Genomic DNA, 15,688 nt, shown 5'->3' with positions numbered 1-15,688 from the left:
ATTTTTCCAGGGACTGAGGTGAGGCTGACTGGCCTGTAGTTCCCAGGATCCTCCTTCTTCCCTTTTTTAAAGATTGGCACTACATTAGCCTTTTTCCAGTCATCCGGGACTTCCCCCGTTCGCCACGAGTTTTCAAAGATAACCATGAGTTTTCAAAGATAATGACTCTTGACTTTCTACTGATGACATGAACTGTGAGAGCTAAATCCAGTATTACCACGCATCGGATATCCTCATAGGCTTGTGTTGCTGCTTACGCCCAAGGGTTATGCAAAGGCTCACCTCTTCTACACCACCATTGCGTTTTCCTTCATAGTAGACTCCTTCAGGCCACTCAGCATCATCTCTCTCCTAGGCTGTAAACTGGAGAACCTTGATTTCTCGTGAATAAAAGGGCTTTAGAGAATTAACATGGTATACTTTAGGTTTTAAGGTAGGGTCTGGGGACGCTATGAGGTAATTAACAGCTCCCAGGCACTTTCGGACCATAAATGGCCCTCTCACAACGCTTCCATCTTATTGGCCTGGAGCGCTTTCAGGATCATGACTTGGTCACCTACTTCAAAGGAATGTTCTCTGGCATGTTTTTCATACCAGGCCTTTTGCTCTTGTTGAGCATCCTGTAGGTTTTTTCAAGCAAGGGCTACAGAGTCCTTGCGGGTGTTTTGCAGGCTGGTTACAAAGTCCAAAATGTTAGTTCCTGGAGAAGATGTAACCCCCTCCCATTGCTGCTTCCCCAGCTGTAATGGCCCCTTAACTTCAAGGCCATAACCGAGGTCAAAGGGTGAAAACTCCAGACTGGGATGTGGTACAGCCCATTAGGCAAAGAGCAACTGCTGCAACACTAGGTCCCAATCACTGGAGTGCTCATTTACGAATTTACATAGCATGGCCCCCAAAGTTCCCCATTAAACTTCTCCACTAGGCCATTTGTTTGATGGTGGTAAGGGGTGGCAACCAAGTGGCTCACCCCATGAGTTTCACAAAGACGTTTCATGATCCCTGCCAGGAAGTTAGTTCCTGAATCTGATGGATGTTGGAGGGCCAACCTATCCTGGCAAAAATGTCTGCCAATTCCTGGCTCATGCCTTTAGCCCTGGTGTTGCTTAGAGCTACTGCTTCTGGCCATCGGGTGACAAAATCCATGAAGGTCAGTATGTATAGCTTTCCTCTGGGTGTCCTCTTAAGGAAAAGACCCAGAATATCCACAGCTACATGCTGAAATGGAACCTCAATGATGGGGAGTGGCTGGAGAGGGGCCTTGACCTGGTCTTGGGGCTTTCCCACCCTCTGGTACACCTCACAAGAAATTGACATAGGTAGGAACATCCTTGCCCATTCCCTCCCAGTGAAATGACTTCCCCAAACAGTCTTTGGTCCTGTTCACCCCAGCATGGCCACTAGGGTGATTGTGGGCTAAGCTCAAGAACTTTTCCCTATACTTAGTTGGAACTACCAACTGTCTGTGAGGATGCCAGTCCTCCTTGTGCCCACCAGAAAGGGTTTCCTTGTATATGAGTCCTCCTTCTACAACAAACCTGGACCTTTTGGAAAAGCTGAGAGGTGGTGGGTCTCTCCATGCTGCCATCCAAGCTCCCTTGAGGCTTTCATCCACTTCCTGCTCTGCCTGGAATTGCTCCCTTGATGCTGGAGAGATTAGTTTCTTGCTGGGTTGTGGACTTAGGCTTGGTCCCACTGGAAGCGATGCAGGTGATGGGATTGTCTCCGTCAATTGTGAACCGCTTTCCACTGGTGCACTAGGTTGTACTTCAGGCTCCAGTTGAGCTTCTTGCTCTGGTTTAGCTGCTGCTGCAGGTGCAGGTTCTGTGGCACCCTTTGGTGCTGGCTCCCCTGTCTCTGGTGGGGTTGTAAGCACGGGCTCTGGTGCTGACTACTCTACCAGTTCCAATTCTTGGGCTGGTTCTGGGTAGGTCCCAGGAACTGGATCTACAACTGCTGCCATAGACTTTGGTCTGGGATCTGGTTTCACCACCTCTGCCTGGGTCCCTGTAGGAGGCTCAGGAATGGAGTTAAGTGTGGAGGCCTGTTTAGCCTGGCTGCAGGTGTCCAGCCCCACCCTTTTTGTTAGCCTTACGTGGTATGTCTTCTCCCAGCAGCATGGGAATGGGATAATCGTCATAGACTGCAAAGTCCATATTCCTGACCAGCCCTTCTACTGGACTGAAGGGAACTTGGCTGAAGAGAAGTTAAAAGAGTTGGCCTTAAAGTGTTGCACTGTCATCTGGGCCTCTGGGTCGATGAATTTGGGGTCCACCAGGGATTGGTGGCGAGCTGACATCTGTGCTCCAGTGTCTCTCCATGCAGTAATCTTCCTCTGACCCACACTCACAGTATCCCTTCGCTCTGGGATATTTGCGAGGCATCTGGGCCTGAAGACTCTCGTTGGGACCCTGGGGTGATGAATTGCAGTCGGCTGGTGCTCTTGGGGCAGTTGGCCTTCACTTGCCCCAGCTCATTACATTCAAAGCATCGCCCAGCTGACTGTGGGCTGGGGCGAGGTGGGTGGTTGGAGAGTGGGGTCGTGGGACAAGAGGGCATCTGGGGTTTCCCTGGCTGTGTGGAGGGCTCCTCCTTGCGAGGTGGGGCCTTGGGCTGACTTTGATTGTGGGGTGTTGTCTCGGGTTGCCCCTTCTGCTATCCGCACTAACTGCTTGTAGCTTTCTTCTCCTCTGCCATCTCCACCCATTTGGCTTCGATCTCCCCCACCTCAATTACAGTTTTAGGCTTCCAATCTAGGATGTACCTTTCTATTTCCTCAGGAACACCCTGTAAGAATTATTCCATTTGCATGAGGCGAGACAGATCTTCCAGAGTCTTCACACTTGCTCCTAATATCCAGGCATCCTAATTTTTCACAGTGTGGTAGGCGTGTTGGGAAAATGCCATGTCTGGTTTCCACCTTCGGGCTCTGAACCGCCGACGGTCCTGCTCAGGTGTTAGCCCCATCCTAATTCTGGCCTTTTCTTTAAAAAGTTCATACTTGTTTGTGTGTTCTTTAGGCATTTCAGCTGCCACCTCTGCTAAAGGTCCACTGAGTTGTGGCCTCAGCTCCACCATATACTGGTCTGTAGGGATGTTGTACCCAAGGCAGGCCTTTTCAACATTTTCTAAGAAGACCTCTGTATTATTGCCTACCTTGTATGTGGGAAATTTCTTGGAATGGGGAGCAGTATGTGGAGGACCACCGATATGGCTAACTGGTTGATCCATCTTAGCCTTTTCCAGCTCTAAGCGCTTCAGCTCTTAGAGACTCCTTTTTAGAGACTCCTTTTTAGAGACTCATAAAGGTGGGAAATGTATTAGGAAGCACAGTTTGTGTCAGGGGAAGTCTCCCTGTGCTACAGCACCAACACAGTAGTAAGGAAGAGAAAAACACCAAAGGGATAAGGTAGAGCAAGTAATAGTGTATATTATAGATAAGTGCATGTAACTGCTTGCACCTTCCAATCAAAATTGATTTGAGATTCTTGATGCACACCTAATCTTAGAGTATGCATAGTCTTCAATTCCTTTCTCAACGTACATAATCTCAGGACATGCATATTCTTCAATTCCCACAGCCTCTACTCTCATCCTTCTCTTCCAATCCATGTGGCTTGAAGAAATTCTGAGTTTTTTAACTGCTGATTTGGCATGATAATGATAACCACAAGTCTCCAAAGTTTTAGCAACTAAATAATACCTTGAAGAAAAAAGATAACAGACAATATATGTAATGCCTTTGACTTGGATCTCCAACAGTCAGTGTCTACCTGTTTATTACACAGATATGCACCTTGTTCCTTTGCTTTGTCATGGACACCAGTGTTCGAGCAAGTTACACAGGGACGCGTCACATCATGTGGATCCTGTCATTGTGACTGTATCTGCCATGAACACAGGTAATGCACGCTCTCCATCATGCAGACAGTAATCATAAATTACTCCTCAGGGCATTCTGCACCAAAAAATTAAAAATTATGCGCCAAAAAATTTAAAATTCTGCACACTATTTTAAAATTCTGCAAAATGTATTTGTCAAAATAACACTACATAATCACACCAGTTTCAATTATTTTGGTAATTTATTTCAAAATACCTGTCAGCAAGTATGTCTGTAACAATACAGACACACACAAAAATTCCCTCAGGAATAAAGTTAAAGAAACCCCTATGAAAACCCTGTTCCTGTTTCTCTGCAACTCCCCTGCCCCCAAGTCCAGCCAGGGGCCAGATGCCCACAACCCCTCCCCACAGAGCCCAGGAATACAGAGGGAGAAACAGCCTGATGGTCGGTACCAGGCTTGCATGGAGTTTCCTGCCTGCTGCCCTTTCCTTCTCTCAGGGCATGCTGGGAACAGCAACTGCCAGGAACCCTCTAGCTCCCTCTCCCTCCCACAGCAGTGTCTTCTTTGTGCAAGCTGGGCTCTGTTGGGTCCAGTGGCAGCTAGCAGCATTGCAGCCCATTTCTGTGGGGGAAAGGAAATTCTGTGCACACATTAATTTCTGCAAAATTCTGCATTGCGCAGTGGTGCAGAATTCCCCCAGGAGTATACACCTATCAGGGATGGTCTAAATAATACTTAGTCCTGCCATGAGTGCAGGGGATTGGACTAGATGACCTCTCGAGGTCCCTTCCAGTCCTGTGATTCTATACATTCTGTTCTACCTGAGAGGACAGAGCCTGCCCCACTCCTACCTCCTCAGAAACACCCCAAAGCCCTGCCCCTCCACGCTGAGCATGCCACAACAGTGAGCAAGAGGGACTAAGTGTCACTCTCTCTCACATGCATGACTGCCCATCTTCTCCCCCCCCCCGGCCAGGGTGATTTATGTTTCTATCAGCTGCTTCAGTCACACAAACTGACTTGCCTGCACTGCTAGGGAGGGATACATAACTGCTCTTGCGGCTTCCCTTTGTTTCCCCATCAGAAGTCATTTTTCTGTGAGGAAGCAAAGAAATCTTCAGGGGACATGAATTCTGCGCATGCGCAGTGATGCAGAATTCCCCCAGGAATAATAAATACAGGTGACATACAGAATGGGGTCTCAGCTTTCCTAGTTGCCTTTTGTGATGGCAGATGACACAACAGTTCTATTCGTGTGCCTGACACAAGGGTTAGTGCCCACCTAGAAGACTGTGCTTCTACATTACTGACATCAAAGTATTTTCATGTGAATCTAATGTTCATTATATTTCTTCATTCTGCCTGTAGCTTTCACTTTCAAGGACTTTCCTTGACTTTTGGCTCTCTTTTATCAAACATCAAACAGCCGTGTTAGTCTGTATCCACAAAAACAACAAGGAGTCAGGTGGCACCTTAAAGACTAACAGATTTATTTGAGCATAATAAATCTGTTAGTCTTTAAGGTGCCACCGGACTCCTTGTTGTTTTTATCAAACAATACACTAAACAATGTGTCCCCAGTACCCTTAGTTTACATTCCCTTGGGAACTCTGCAATAAAGCCAGAGAGTGTACGTAAATGGTTTTGGATTTCTCTAAGATGGTATTGTGCTAATTACCACAGCACTGTTTGAAGTGCTGATCCTTACAGCACAGCACAATTTTGCCTTCTATCTGTATATTTTATTCATTCGCTTTGCTTTTGGTTGAGACTCCCTTGCTGTCCAACTCTTCTGTTCATGGCATATGATAATTACATTGATTTCAAAGATTAACACCAAAAAGTCCACATCTTGATCTCTTATAGTGTAATATCTAAACCCAAGTTTTGTTTCTTCCTCAACTGATTTGCTCCTGAAATATTTAATTCCTTTTTCTGAAGTTGTTAAATTTAATTGATAGACACTGAACTGAAGGGGGGAAATATGCCATCATTATGGTCACATCATGCCCTGACCTGCTGAGCCCAGTAACTGATTTTGTGTCCCTGCAGTCTCCACATTGTTCAGTGTGAAGAGAACAAAACAATAGAGTCCACCACATGTGATGTGGTGGGGAAAAGTAGATATGTAGGTAGCCCCTGTCACATCTATCTAGCTACCTTCCCCCACAATACAAAAATATATATGTGACTGATGGGATAGGTAGAAAAAGTGATGTGGGCCAAAAGGCAAGGAGAGAAATTGCCCTATTAACCCCTTGTACGCCAGTGTGGGGCAGATGCCCCATCATAGACAGACACTATTAGAAGCTCAGCAAATTAATTATGGAAAATGCTGCTTCTGTGACATGGACAGAGAACACAAATTAACAAGATTTCCCAGTTAACTGTAGTGTTAAATCCATAGTTGCTTCTGAGGAGTGGAGAAACCAGAACACTTCCTTTTGGTGAAGGAGCAACAGCTTCTAAACAGGCTGGAGTGGGTTGTAAGGAATCAGTAGTAGAAAAGGAAGGGTTATGTTATGAATCAGATTAAGCAGCACCCTTACCTACTGTGAGGTGCTTGGGGGGTAGGGGAGGATTGCTCATCCCAATAGCACCACAGTATAAAAACAGGCATGGGTTTTACTGGGGAAGACTGCAGCTGTAAACAACCCTCCCCCAGCCTGCTTGAGCTGTGGCTCTTGGATTTTCCTCCTTTTTAGCCTTTCAGATGCAGAGATGAACAGCATGAATCTTCAGGCGAGACAGCCTATGGCAGTGTCAGTCTCATCACCAAAAAAACAGCTGGCAGAATATAAGTCTTATGGGGGACTGGGCACGTCTCTGTGTGAAGACATTTGCTAGCCAATGATAAAATTACACAGTCACAATGAGGATGTGGGGAAAGAGTTATTTACCAAGTTAAATACCAGTGATTCTGCTTTTCCTAATTACAGAAGAAAATTGCCCAGTGCATAATCTTGTACAACATATGTATTAATTTTAAGGGACATTGTCATCTTAAAAATCATACTTTTTGAAAAATGTACCTACTATTGTTATAAGTTATATCGAAGATAATCATAACTGGGGGGGGGGGGTGGTTCTCATCCCTCATCTAGTCTCTAATTTTTAAAGTTTGACAGAACTTTGTTTATAGTCAATTTAACTGTTTTCCCCCTCTGTAGTCAATCATTTGAGCCCAGATTCTGCAAACCATGCCATCTGTGAGAGGCATAACTCACAGTGCTTTAAGTGTCCACAGAATTGAGACCTTAGTCAGTTTCTCCTGTCTGTGTGGGTCTCTCTCACAGCAACCAGTGAGGGAAAAACATTTAAAAGAGAGAATTGTAACAGGTGGCTTACCCCTTAATGGCTGGAGGCCAGCCCTGATTACAAAACAGTCCCCACCTCTGAGGAATCAGGCAATTACAGTATAAAATCAACAGGAAGGAGCAGGAGGTTGTCTAGAAATCTGTGGCCATGCCTGTAGAGATTGAGGATATGTCTACACAAGAATAGCACAGCTGCAGCTATGCTACTGTACTGTAGACACTTGTTGCAATGATGGAAGGGTTTTTTCCATTGTTGTAGTAAATCTTCCGCTCTGAGGGGTGGCTGTGGCTAAGTCAATGGGAGAATTCTTCTGTGGACTCGGTAGGTGTCTACACTGGGACATAGGTTGGCTTAACTGTGTCTCTCAGGGTGTGAGTGACATAGCTAGGTTGACCTAAGGGTATGTCTACACTACGGAATAAGGTCGAATTTATAGAAGTCTTTTTTTAGAAATTGGTTTTATATATTCAAGTGTGTGTGTCCCCACAGAAAATGTTCTAAGTGCATTAAGTGCATTAACTCGGCGGAGTGCTTCCACAGTACCGAGGCTAGAGTCGACTTCCAGAGCGTTGCACTGTGGGTAGCTATCCCACAGTACCCGCAGTCTCCGCTGCCCATTGGAATTCTGGGTTGAGATCCCAATGCCTGATGGGGCTAAAACATTGTCGCGGGTGGTTCTGGGTACATATCGTCAGGCCCCTGTTCCCTCCCTCCCTCCGCGAAAGCAAGGGCAGACAACCGTTTCGCGCCTTTTTTCCTGAGTTACCTGTGCAGACGCCATACCACGGCAAGCATGGAGCCCGCTCAGATAACCGTCACTGTATGTCTCCTGGGTGCTGGCAGTCGCGGTACTGCATTGCTACACAGTAGCAGCAACCCCTTGCCTTGTGGCAGCAGATGGTGTAATAGGACCGGTAGCCATCATCGTCATGTCCGAGGTGCTCCTGGCCACGTCGGCTGGGAGCGCCTGGGCAGACATGGGCGCAGGGACTAAATTTGGAGTGACTTGACCAGGTCATTCTCTTTAGTCTTGCAGTCAGTCCTATTGAACCGTCTTATGGTGAGCAGGCAGGCAATACGGATTGCTAGCAGTCATATTGTACCATCTTCTGCCGGGCAGGCAAGAGATGAGGATGGCTAGCAGTCGTGCTGTACCATCTTCTGCCGAGCAGCCATGAGATGTGGATGGCATGCAGTCCTTCTGCACCGTCTGCTGCCAGCCAAAGATGTAAAAGATAGATGGAGTGGATCAAAACAAGAAATAGACCAGATTTGTTTTGTACTCATTTGCTTCCCCCCCTCCCCTGTCTAGGGGCCTCATTCCTCTAGGGCACACTGTAGTCACTCACAGAGAAGGTGCAGCGAGGTAAATCTAGCCATGTATCAACCAGAGGCCAGGCTAACCTCCTTGTTCCAATAAGAAAAATAACTTAGGTGCACCATTTCTTATTGGAACCCTCCGTGAAGTCCTGCCTGAAATACTACTTGATGTAAAGCCACCCCCTTTGTTGATTTTAGCTCCCTGAAGCCAACCCTGTAAGCCATGTCCTCAGTCGCCCCTCCCTGCATCAGAACAATGGCAAACAATCATGCATCTGAGTTGAGAGTGCTGTCCAGAGCAGCAACAATGGAGCACTCTGATGGGGCTAAAACATTGTCGCGGGTGGTTCTGGGTACATATTGTCAGGCCCCCGTTCCCTCCCTCCCTCCGTGAAAGCAAGGGCAGACAATCGTTTCGTGCCTTTTTTCCTGAGTTACCTGTGCAGACGCCATACCACGGCAAGCATGGAGCCCGCTCAGGTAACCATCACCGTATGTCTCCTGGGTGCTGGCAGACGTGTTACTGGATTGCTACACAGTAGCAGCAACTCCTTGTCTTGTGGCAGCAGACGGTACAGTACGACTGGTAGCCGTCATCGTCATTTCCGAGGTGCTCCTGGCCACGTCGGCTACGAGCGCCTGGGTAGACATGGGCGCAGGAACTAAATTTGGAGTGACTTGACCAGGTCATTCTCTTTAGTCCTGCAGTCAGTCCTATTGAACCATCTTATGGTGAGCAGGCAGGCGATACGGATTGCTAGCAGTCCTATTGCATCATCTTCTGCCAAGCAGCCATGAGATGTGGATGGCATGCAGTCTTTCTGCACCATCTGCTGCCAGCCAAAGTTGTAAAAGATAGATGGAGTGGATCAAAACAAGAAATACACCAGATTTGTTTTGTACTCATTTGCCTCCTCCCCCATCTAGGGGACTCATTCCTCTAGGTCACACTGCAGTCACTCACAGGGAAGGTGCAGCAAGGTAAATCTAGCCATGTATCAATCAGAGGCCAGACTAACCTCCTTGTTCCAATAAGAACAATAACTTAGGTGCACCATTTCTTATTGGAACCCTCCGTGAAGTCCTGCCTGAAATACTCCTTGATGTAAAGCCACCCCCTTTGTTGATTTTAGCTCCCTGAAGCCAATCCTGTAAGCCATGTTGTCAGTCGCCCCTCCCTCCGTCAGAGCAATGGCAGACAATCGTTCCGCGCCTTTTTTCTGTGCGGACGCCATACCAAGGCAAGCATGGAGGCCGCTCAGCTCACATAGGCAATTAGGAGCACACTCAATACCACACGCATTATCCAGCAGTATATGCAGCAGCAGAACCTGGCAAAGCGATACCGGGCGAGGAGGCACCATCAGCACGATCACGTGAGTGATCAGGACATGGACACAGATTTCTCTGAAAGCATGGGCCCTGCCAATGCATGCATCATGGTGCTAATGGGGCAGGCTCATGCTGTGGAACGCCGATTCTGGGCTCGGGAAACAAGCACAGACTGGTGAGACCGCATAGTGTAGCAGGTCTGGGACGATTCCCAGTGGCTGCAAGACTTTCGCATGCGTAAGGGCACTTTCATGGAACTTTGTGACTTGCTTTCCCCTGCCCTGAAGTGCATGAATACCAAGATGAAAGCAGCCCTCACAGTTGAGAAGTGAGTGGCGATAGCCCTGTGGAAGCTTGCAACGCCAGACAGCTACCGGTCAGTTGGGAATCAATTTGGAGTGGGCAAATCTACTGTTGGGGCTGCTGTGATGCAAGAAGCCCACGCAATCAAAGATCTGCTGATATCAAGGGTAGTGAGTCTGGGAAATGTGCACGTCATAGTGGATGGCTTTGCTGCAATGGGATTCCCTAACTGTGGTGGGGCCATAGATGGAACCCATATCCCTATCTTGGCACCGGAGCACCAAGCCGCCGAGTACATAAACCGCAAGGGGTACTTTTCAATAGTGCTGCAAGCTCTGGTGGATCACAAGGGACGTTTCACCAACATCAACGTGGGATGGCTGGGAAAGGTACATGACGCTCGCATCTTCAGGAACTCTGGTCTGTTTCAAAAGCTGCAGGAAGGGACTTTATTCCCAGACCAAAAAATAACTGTTGGGGATGTTGAAATGCCAGTAGTTATCCTTGGGGACCCAGCCTACCCCTTAATGCCATGGCTCATGAAGCCGTACACAGGCAGCCTGGACAGTAGTCAGGAGCTGTTCAACTACAGGCTGAGCAAGTGCAGAATGGTGGTAGAATGTGCATTTGGATGTTTAAAGGTGCGCTGGTGCAGTTTACTGACTCGCTTAGACCTCAGCGAAACCAATATTCCCACTGTTATTACTGCTTGCTGTGTGCTCCACAATATCTGTGAGAGTAAGGGGGAGACGTTTATGGCGGGGTGGGAGGTTGAGGCAAATCGCCTGGCTGCTGCTTATGTGCAGGCAGACACCAGGGCGGTTAGAAGAGCACAGGAGGGCGCGGTACGCATCAGAGAAGCTTTGAAAACCAGTTTCATGACTGGCCAGGCTACGGTGTGAAAGTTCTGTTTGTTTCTACTTGATGAAACTCCCTGCCCCTTGGTTCATTCTACTTCCCTGTAAGCTAACCACCCTCCCCTCCTCCCTTAGATCACTGCTTGCAGAGGCAATAAAGTCATTGTTGCTTCACATTCATGCATTCTTTATTCATTCATCACACAAATAGGGGGATGACTACCAAGGTAGCCCAGGAGGGATGGTGGAGGAGGGAAGGAAAATGCCACACAGCACTTTAAAAGTTTACAACTTTAAAATTTATTGAATGCCAGCCTTCTTTTTTTTGGGCAATCCTCTGTGGCGGAGTGGCTGGTTGGCCGGTGGCCCCCCCACCGCGTTCTTGGGCGTCTGGGTGTGGAGGCTATGGAACTTGGGGAGGAGGGCGGTTGGTTACACAGGGGCTGTAGTGGCAGTCTGTGCTCCAGCTGCCTTTGCTGCAGCTCAACCATACACTGGAGCATACTGGTTTGGTCCTCCAGCAGCCTCAGCATTGAATCCTGCCTCCTCTCATCACGCTGCCGCCACATTTGAGCTTCAGCCCTGTCTTCAGCCCGCCACTTACTCTCTTCAGCCCGCCACCTCTCCTCCCGGTCATTTTGTGCTTTCCTGCACTCTGACATTATTTGTCTCCACGCATTCATCTGTGCTCTGTCAGTGCGGGAGGACAGCATGAGCTCGGAGAACATTTCATCTCGAGTGCTTTTTTCTTTCTTTCTAATCTTCACTAGTCTCTGGGAAGGAGAAGATCCTGTGATCATTGAAACACATGCAGCTGGTGGAGAGAAAAAAAGGGACAGCGGTATTTAAAAGGACACATTTTATAAAACAGTGGCTACACTTTTTCAGGGTAAACCTTGCTGTTAACATTACATACATAGCACATGTGCTTTCATTACAAGGTCGCATTTTGCCTCCCCCCACTGCGTGGCTACCCCCTCAACCCTCCCCCCTCCCCGTGCCTAACAGCGGGGAACATTTCTGTTTATCCACAGGCAAACAGCCCAGCAGGAATGGGTTCCTATGAGTGTCCCCTGAAGAAAAGCACTCTATTTCAACCAGATGACCATGAACTATATCTCACTCTCCTGAGGATAACGCAAAGAGATAAAGAACGGATGTTGTTTGAATGCCAGCAAACATACACTGCAATGCTTTGTTGTACAATGATTCCCGAGTACCTGTTACTGGCCTGGAGTGGTAAAGTGTCCTACCATGAAGGACGCAATAAGGCTGCCCTCCCCAGAAACCTTTTGCAAAGGCTTTGGGAGTACATCCAGGAGAGCCACGAATGCCAGGGCAAAGTAATCCTTTCACATGCTTGCTTTTAAACCATGTATAGTATTTTAAACGGTACACTCACTGTAGGTCCCTTCTCCGCCTGCCGGGTCTAGGAAGCAGCCTTGGGTGGGTTCAGGGGGTACTGGCTCCAGGTCCAGGGTGAGAAACAGTTCCTGGCTGTTGGGAAAACTGGTTTCTCCGCTTGCTTGCTGTGAGCTATCTACAACCTCATCATCATCATTATCATCTTCTTCGTCCCCAAAACCTGCTTCCGTGTTGCCTCCATCTCCATTGAAGGAGTCAAACACGGCTGGGGTAGTGGTGGCTGAACCCCCTAAAATGGCATGCAGCTCATCATAGAAGCGGCATGTTTGGGCTCTGACCCGGAGCGGCCGTTCGCCTCTCTGGTTTTCTGGTAGGCTTGCCTCAGCTCCTTCAGTTTCACGCAGCACTGCTTTGGGTCCCTGTTATGGCCTCTGTCCTTCATGACCTGGGAGATTTTGACAAAGGTTTTGGCATTTCGAAAACTGGAACGGAGTTCTGATAGCACGGATTCCTCTCCCCAAATAGCGATCAGATCCCGTACCTCCCATTCGGTCCATGCTGGAGCTCTTTTGCGATTCTGGGACTCCATCATGGTCACCTGTGCTGATGAGCTCTGCATGGTCACCTGCAGCTTGTCACGCTGGCCAAACAGGAAATGAGATTCAAAAGTTCGCGGTTCTTTTCCTGTCTACCTGGCCAGTGCGTCCGAGTTGAGAGTGCTGTCCAGAGCGGTCACAATGGAGCACTCTGGGATAGCTCCCGGAGGCCAATACCGTCGAATTGTGTCCACAGTACCCCAAATTCGAGCCGGCAAGGCCGATTTAAGCGCTAATCCACTTGTCAGGGGTGGAGTAAGGAAATCGATTTTAAGAGCCCTTTAAGTCGAAATAAAGGGCTTCATCGTGTGGACGGGTGCAGGTTTACATTGATTTAACGCTGCTAAATTCGACCTAAAGTCCTAGTGTATACCAGGGCTAAGTTTTAGGTGTGGAGCAGGCCTAAGAAGGCTCCTGCAGGGCCCTGAGTTGCATGAGAAGGCACCAGTGGGGAAGGGCTGTGGAGAAGCAGGTTTAAAAAAACTAAGGTAAGTGGAGGATTCCCTGTAACCAGAAGTCTTTAAACCATGATTTGAGGACTTCAGTAACTCAGCCAGAGGTTATGAGTCTATTACAAGAGAGAGTGGATGAGGTTCTGTGGCCTGCAACATGTAGGAGGTCAGACTAGATGATCATGATGGTTCCTTCTGACCTTGAAGTCTGAGTCTATAAGACAGATTCTCAGGGAGAAGCAGAAACTGGGAAGAGGAGTGTTCTATTTTGCAGGACTTTGTGTTATAGTGGCTTATCAGGACAGGGACGCTGAACTGGGGTTGGAACCTGGAGGGCCAGTGGATGTGAGGACCGAATAAATTGGACCGCAGGTGGGGAATGTTTAATTTCGTTTGGCTTGTGTAGCATTTGTTTAAAGAAGACCTGAAGAAGAGGAAACAGAGGTAGGGCACTGCAGAGGCACCCTTGACCAGGAGGGGGTGCTCTGGAGGCAGTTGACCCTATTTCAGGACGCTAAGCTGTAAAACTATAAAAACTGGCAGGGAAATTCAGGGGCAGGCAGAGGACCTGAAATTATCTTTCTTTTCCTTTTTTTTTTTTTTTGTAATTGACTAGATTTCAAGTTGATGGTGTCCCTTTACAATATCTTGTCTTTTTTTTTTATTTGAATCAGTCTAGGTTTTGACAGAATGTTCATTCCCATGGTATATGAGAGCTTGAGAAAAGAAGAAAACAGATACAGATTTGGTATAAATATGTATTCAAGACACAAACTTTGATATATATTAAAAGGTGTAAAAAGATAAGACTAAAATGACACAGCCTGGCAATTCAAAATTAAGGAAATGTAGAAAATTGATAAGTGAAGCAAAGGGACACAAGAGAACCTCTATAGCCAGCAGCAGTGTTATGGAGGAGTTTCCTAAGAGTATAAGGTACAAAAAGAATCTTAACAATGGTATTGGTTCATCAGTAGATGGAATGGTAGAATGGTAGAAGTCCTGGAAGACTGGAAAAAGGCTAATGTAATGCCAATCTTTAAAAAAGGGAAGAAGGAGGATCCTGGGAACTACAGGCCAGTCAGCCTCACCTCAGTCCCCGGAAAAATCATGGACCATGTCCTCAAGGAATCAATTCTGAAGCTCTTAGATGAGAGGAAAGTGATCAGGAACAGTCAGCATGGATTCACCAAGGGAAAGTCATGCCTGACTAATCTAATTGCCTTCTATGATGAGATAACTGGTTCTGTGGATGAAGGGAAAGCAGTGGACATGTTATTCCTTGACTTTAGCAAAGCTTTTGACACGCTCTCCCACAGTATTCTTGTCACCAAGTTAAAGAAGTATGGGCTGGATGGATGCAGTACAAAGTGGGTAGAAAGTTGGTGAGATTGTCGGGCTCAACGGGTAGTGATCAATGGCTCCATGTCTAGTTGGCAGCTGGTATCTAGTGGAGTGCCCCAAGGGTCGGTCCTGGGGCCAGTTTTGTTCAATATCTTCATTAATGATCTGGAGGATGGTGTGGATTGCACCCTCAGCAAGTTTGCGGATGACACTAAACTGGGAGGAGTGGTAGATACGCTGGAGGGTAGGGATAGGATACAGGGGGACCTAGACAAATTGGAGGATTGGGCCAAAAGAAATCTGATGAGGTTCAGCAAGGACAAGTGCACAGTCCCGCACTTAGGACGGAAGAATCCAATGCACTGCTACAGAATAGGGACTGAATGGCTCGGCAGCAGTTCTGCAGAGAAGGACCTAGGGGTGACAGTGGACAAGAAGCTGGATATGAGTCAACAGTGTGCCCTTGTTGCCAAGAAGGTCAATGGCATTTTGGGCTGTATAAGTAGGGGCATTGCCAACAGATCGAGGGATGTGATCGTTCCCCTCTATTCAACATTGGTGAGGCCTCATCTGGAGTACTGTGTACAGTTTTGGGCCCCACACTACAAGAAGGATGTGGAAAAATTGGAGCGAGTCCAGCGAAGGGCAACAAAAATGATTAGGGGTCTGGAACACATGACTTATGAGGAGAAGCTGAGGGAACTGGGGTTGTTTAGCCTGCAGAAGAGAAGAATGAGGGGGGATTTGATAGCTGCTTTTAACTACCTGAAAGGTGGATCCAAAGAGGATGGATCTAGACTATTCTCAGTGGTAGCAGATGACAGAACAAGGAGTAATGGTCTCAAGTTGCAGTGTGGGAGGTTTAGGTTGATATTAGGAAAAACTTTTTCACTAGGAGGGTGGTGAAACACTGGAATGCCTTACCTAGGGAGGTGGTGGAATCCCCTTCCTTA

General features: G+C 47.5%; 1 long non-coding RNA gene and 1 other non-coding gene across 2 annotated transcripts in view; one reads left to right on the top strand and one right to left on the bottom strand.

Moving 5' to 3' along the window:
* Positions 1-15,688, top strand: part of LOC125644147 (lysosomal dipeptide transporter MFSD1) — a 34,861-nt gene that overhangs the window by 3,399 nt on the left and 15,774 nt on the right. Inside the window, exon 2 of the transcript XR_012670180.1 lies at positions 3,789-3,902. This is a non-coding gene — a transcript (lysosomal dipeptide transporter MFSD1). The remainder of the gene's footprint in view (positions 1-3,788; positions 3,903-15,688) is intronic.
* Positions 11,255-14,965, bottom strand: LOC142073353 (uncharacterized). The gene is made up of 2 exons (XR_012670181.1): positions 12,381-14,965; positions 11,255-11,792 (listed from the first exon to the last, which is right to left on the bottom strand). It is a non-coding gene; the product is annotated as an uncharacterized LOC142073353 (long non-coding RNA).

Source organism: Caretta caretta, chromosome 10 (assembly GCF_965140235.1).
Source record: "Caretta caretta isolate rCarCar2 chromosome 10, rCarCar1.hap1, whole genome shotgun sequence".
In the NCBI taxonomy this organism is placed as follows: domain Eukaryota; kingdom Metazoa; phylum Chordata; order Testudines; family Cheloniidae; genus Caretta; species Caretta caretta.
The sequence above is the reverse complement of the archived record's forward strand: the minus strand, read 5'-3'. Positions and strand labels throughout refer to the sequence as shown.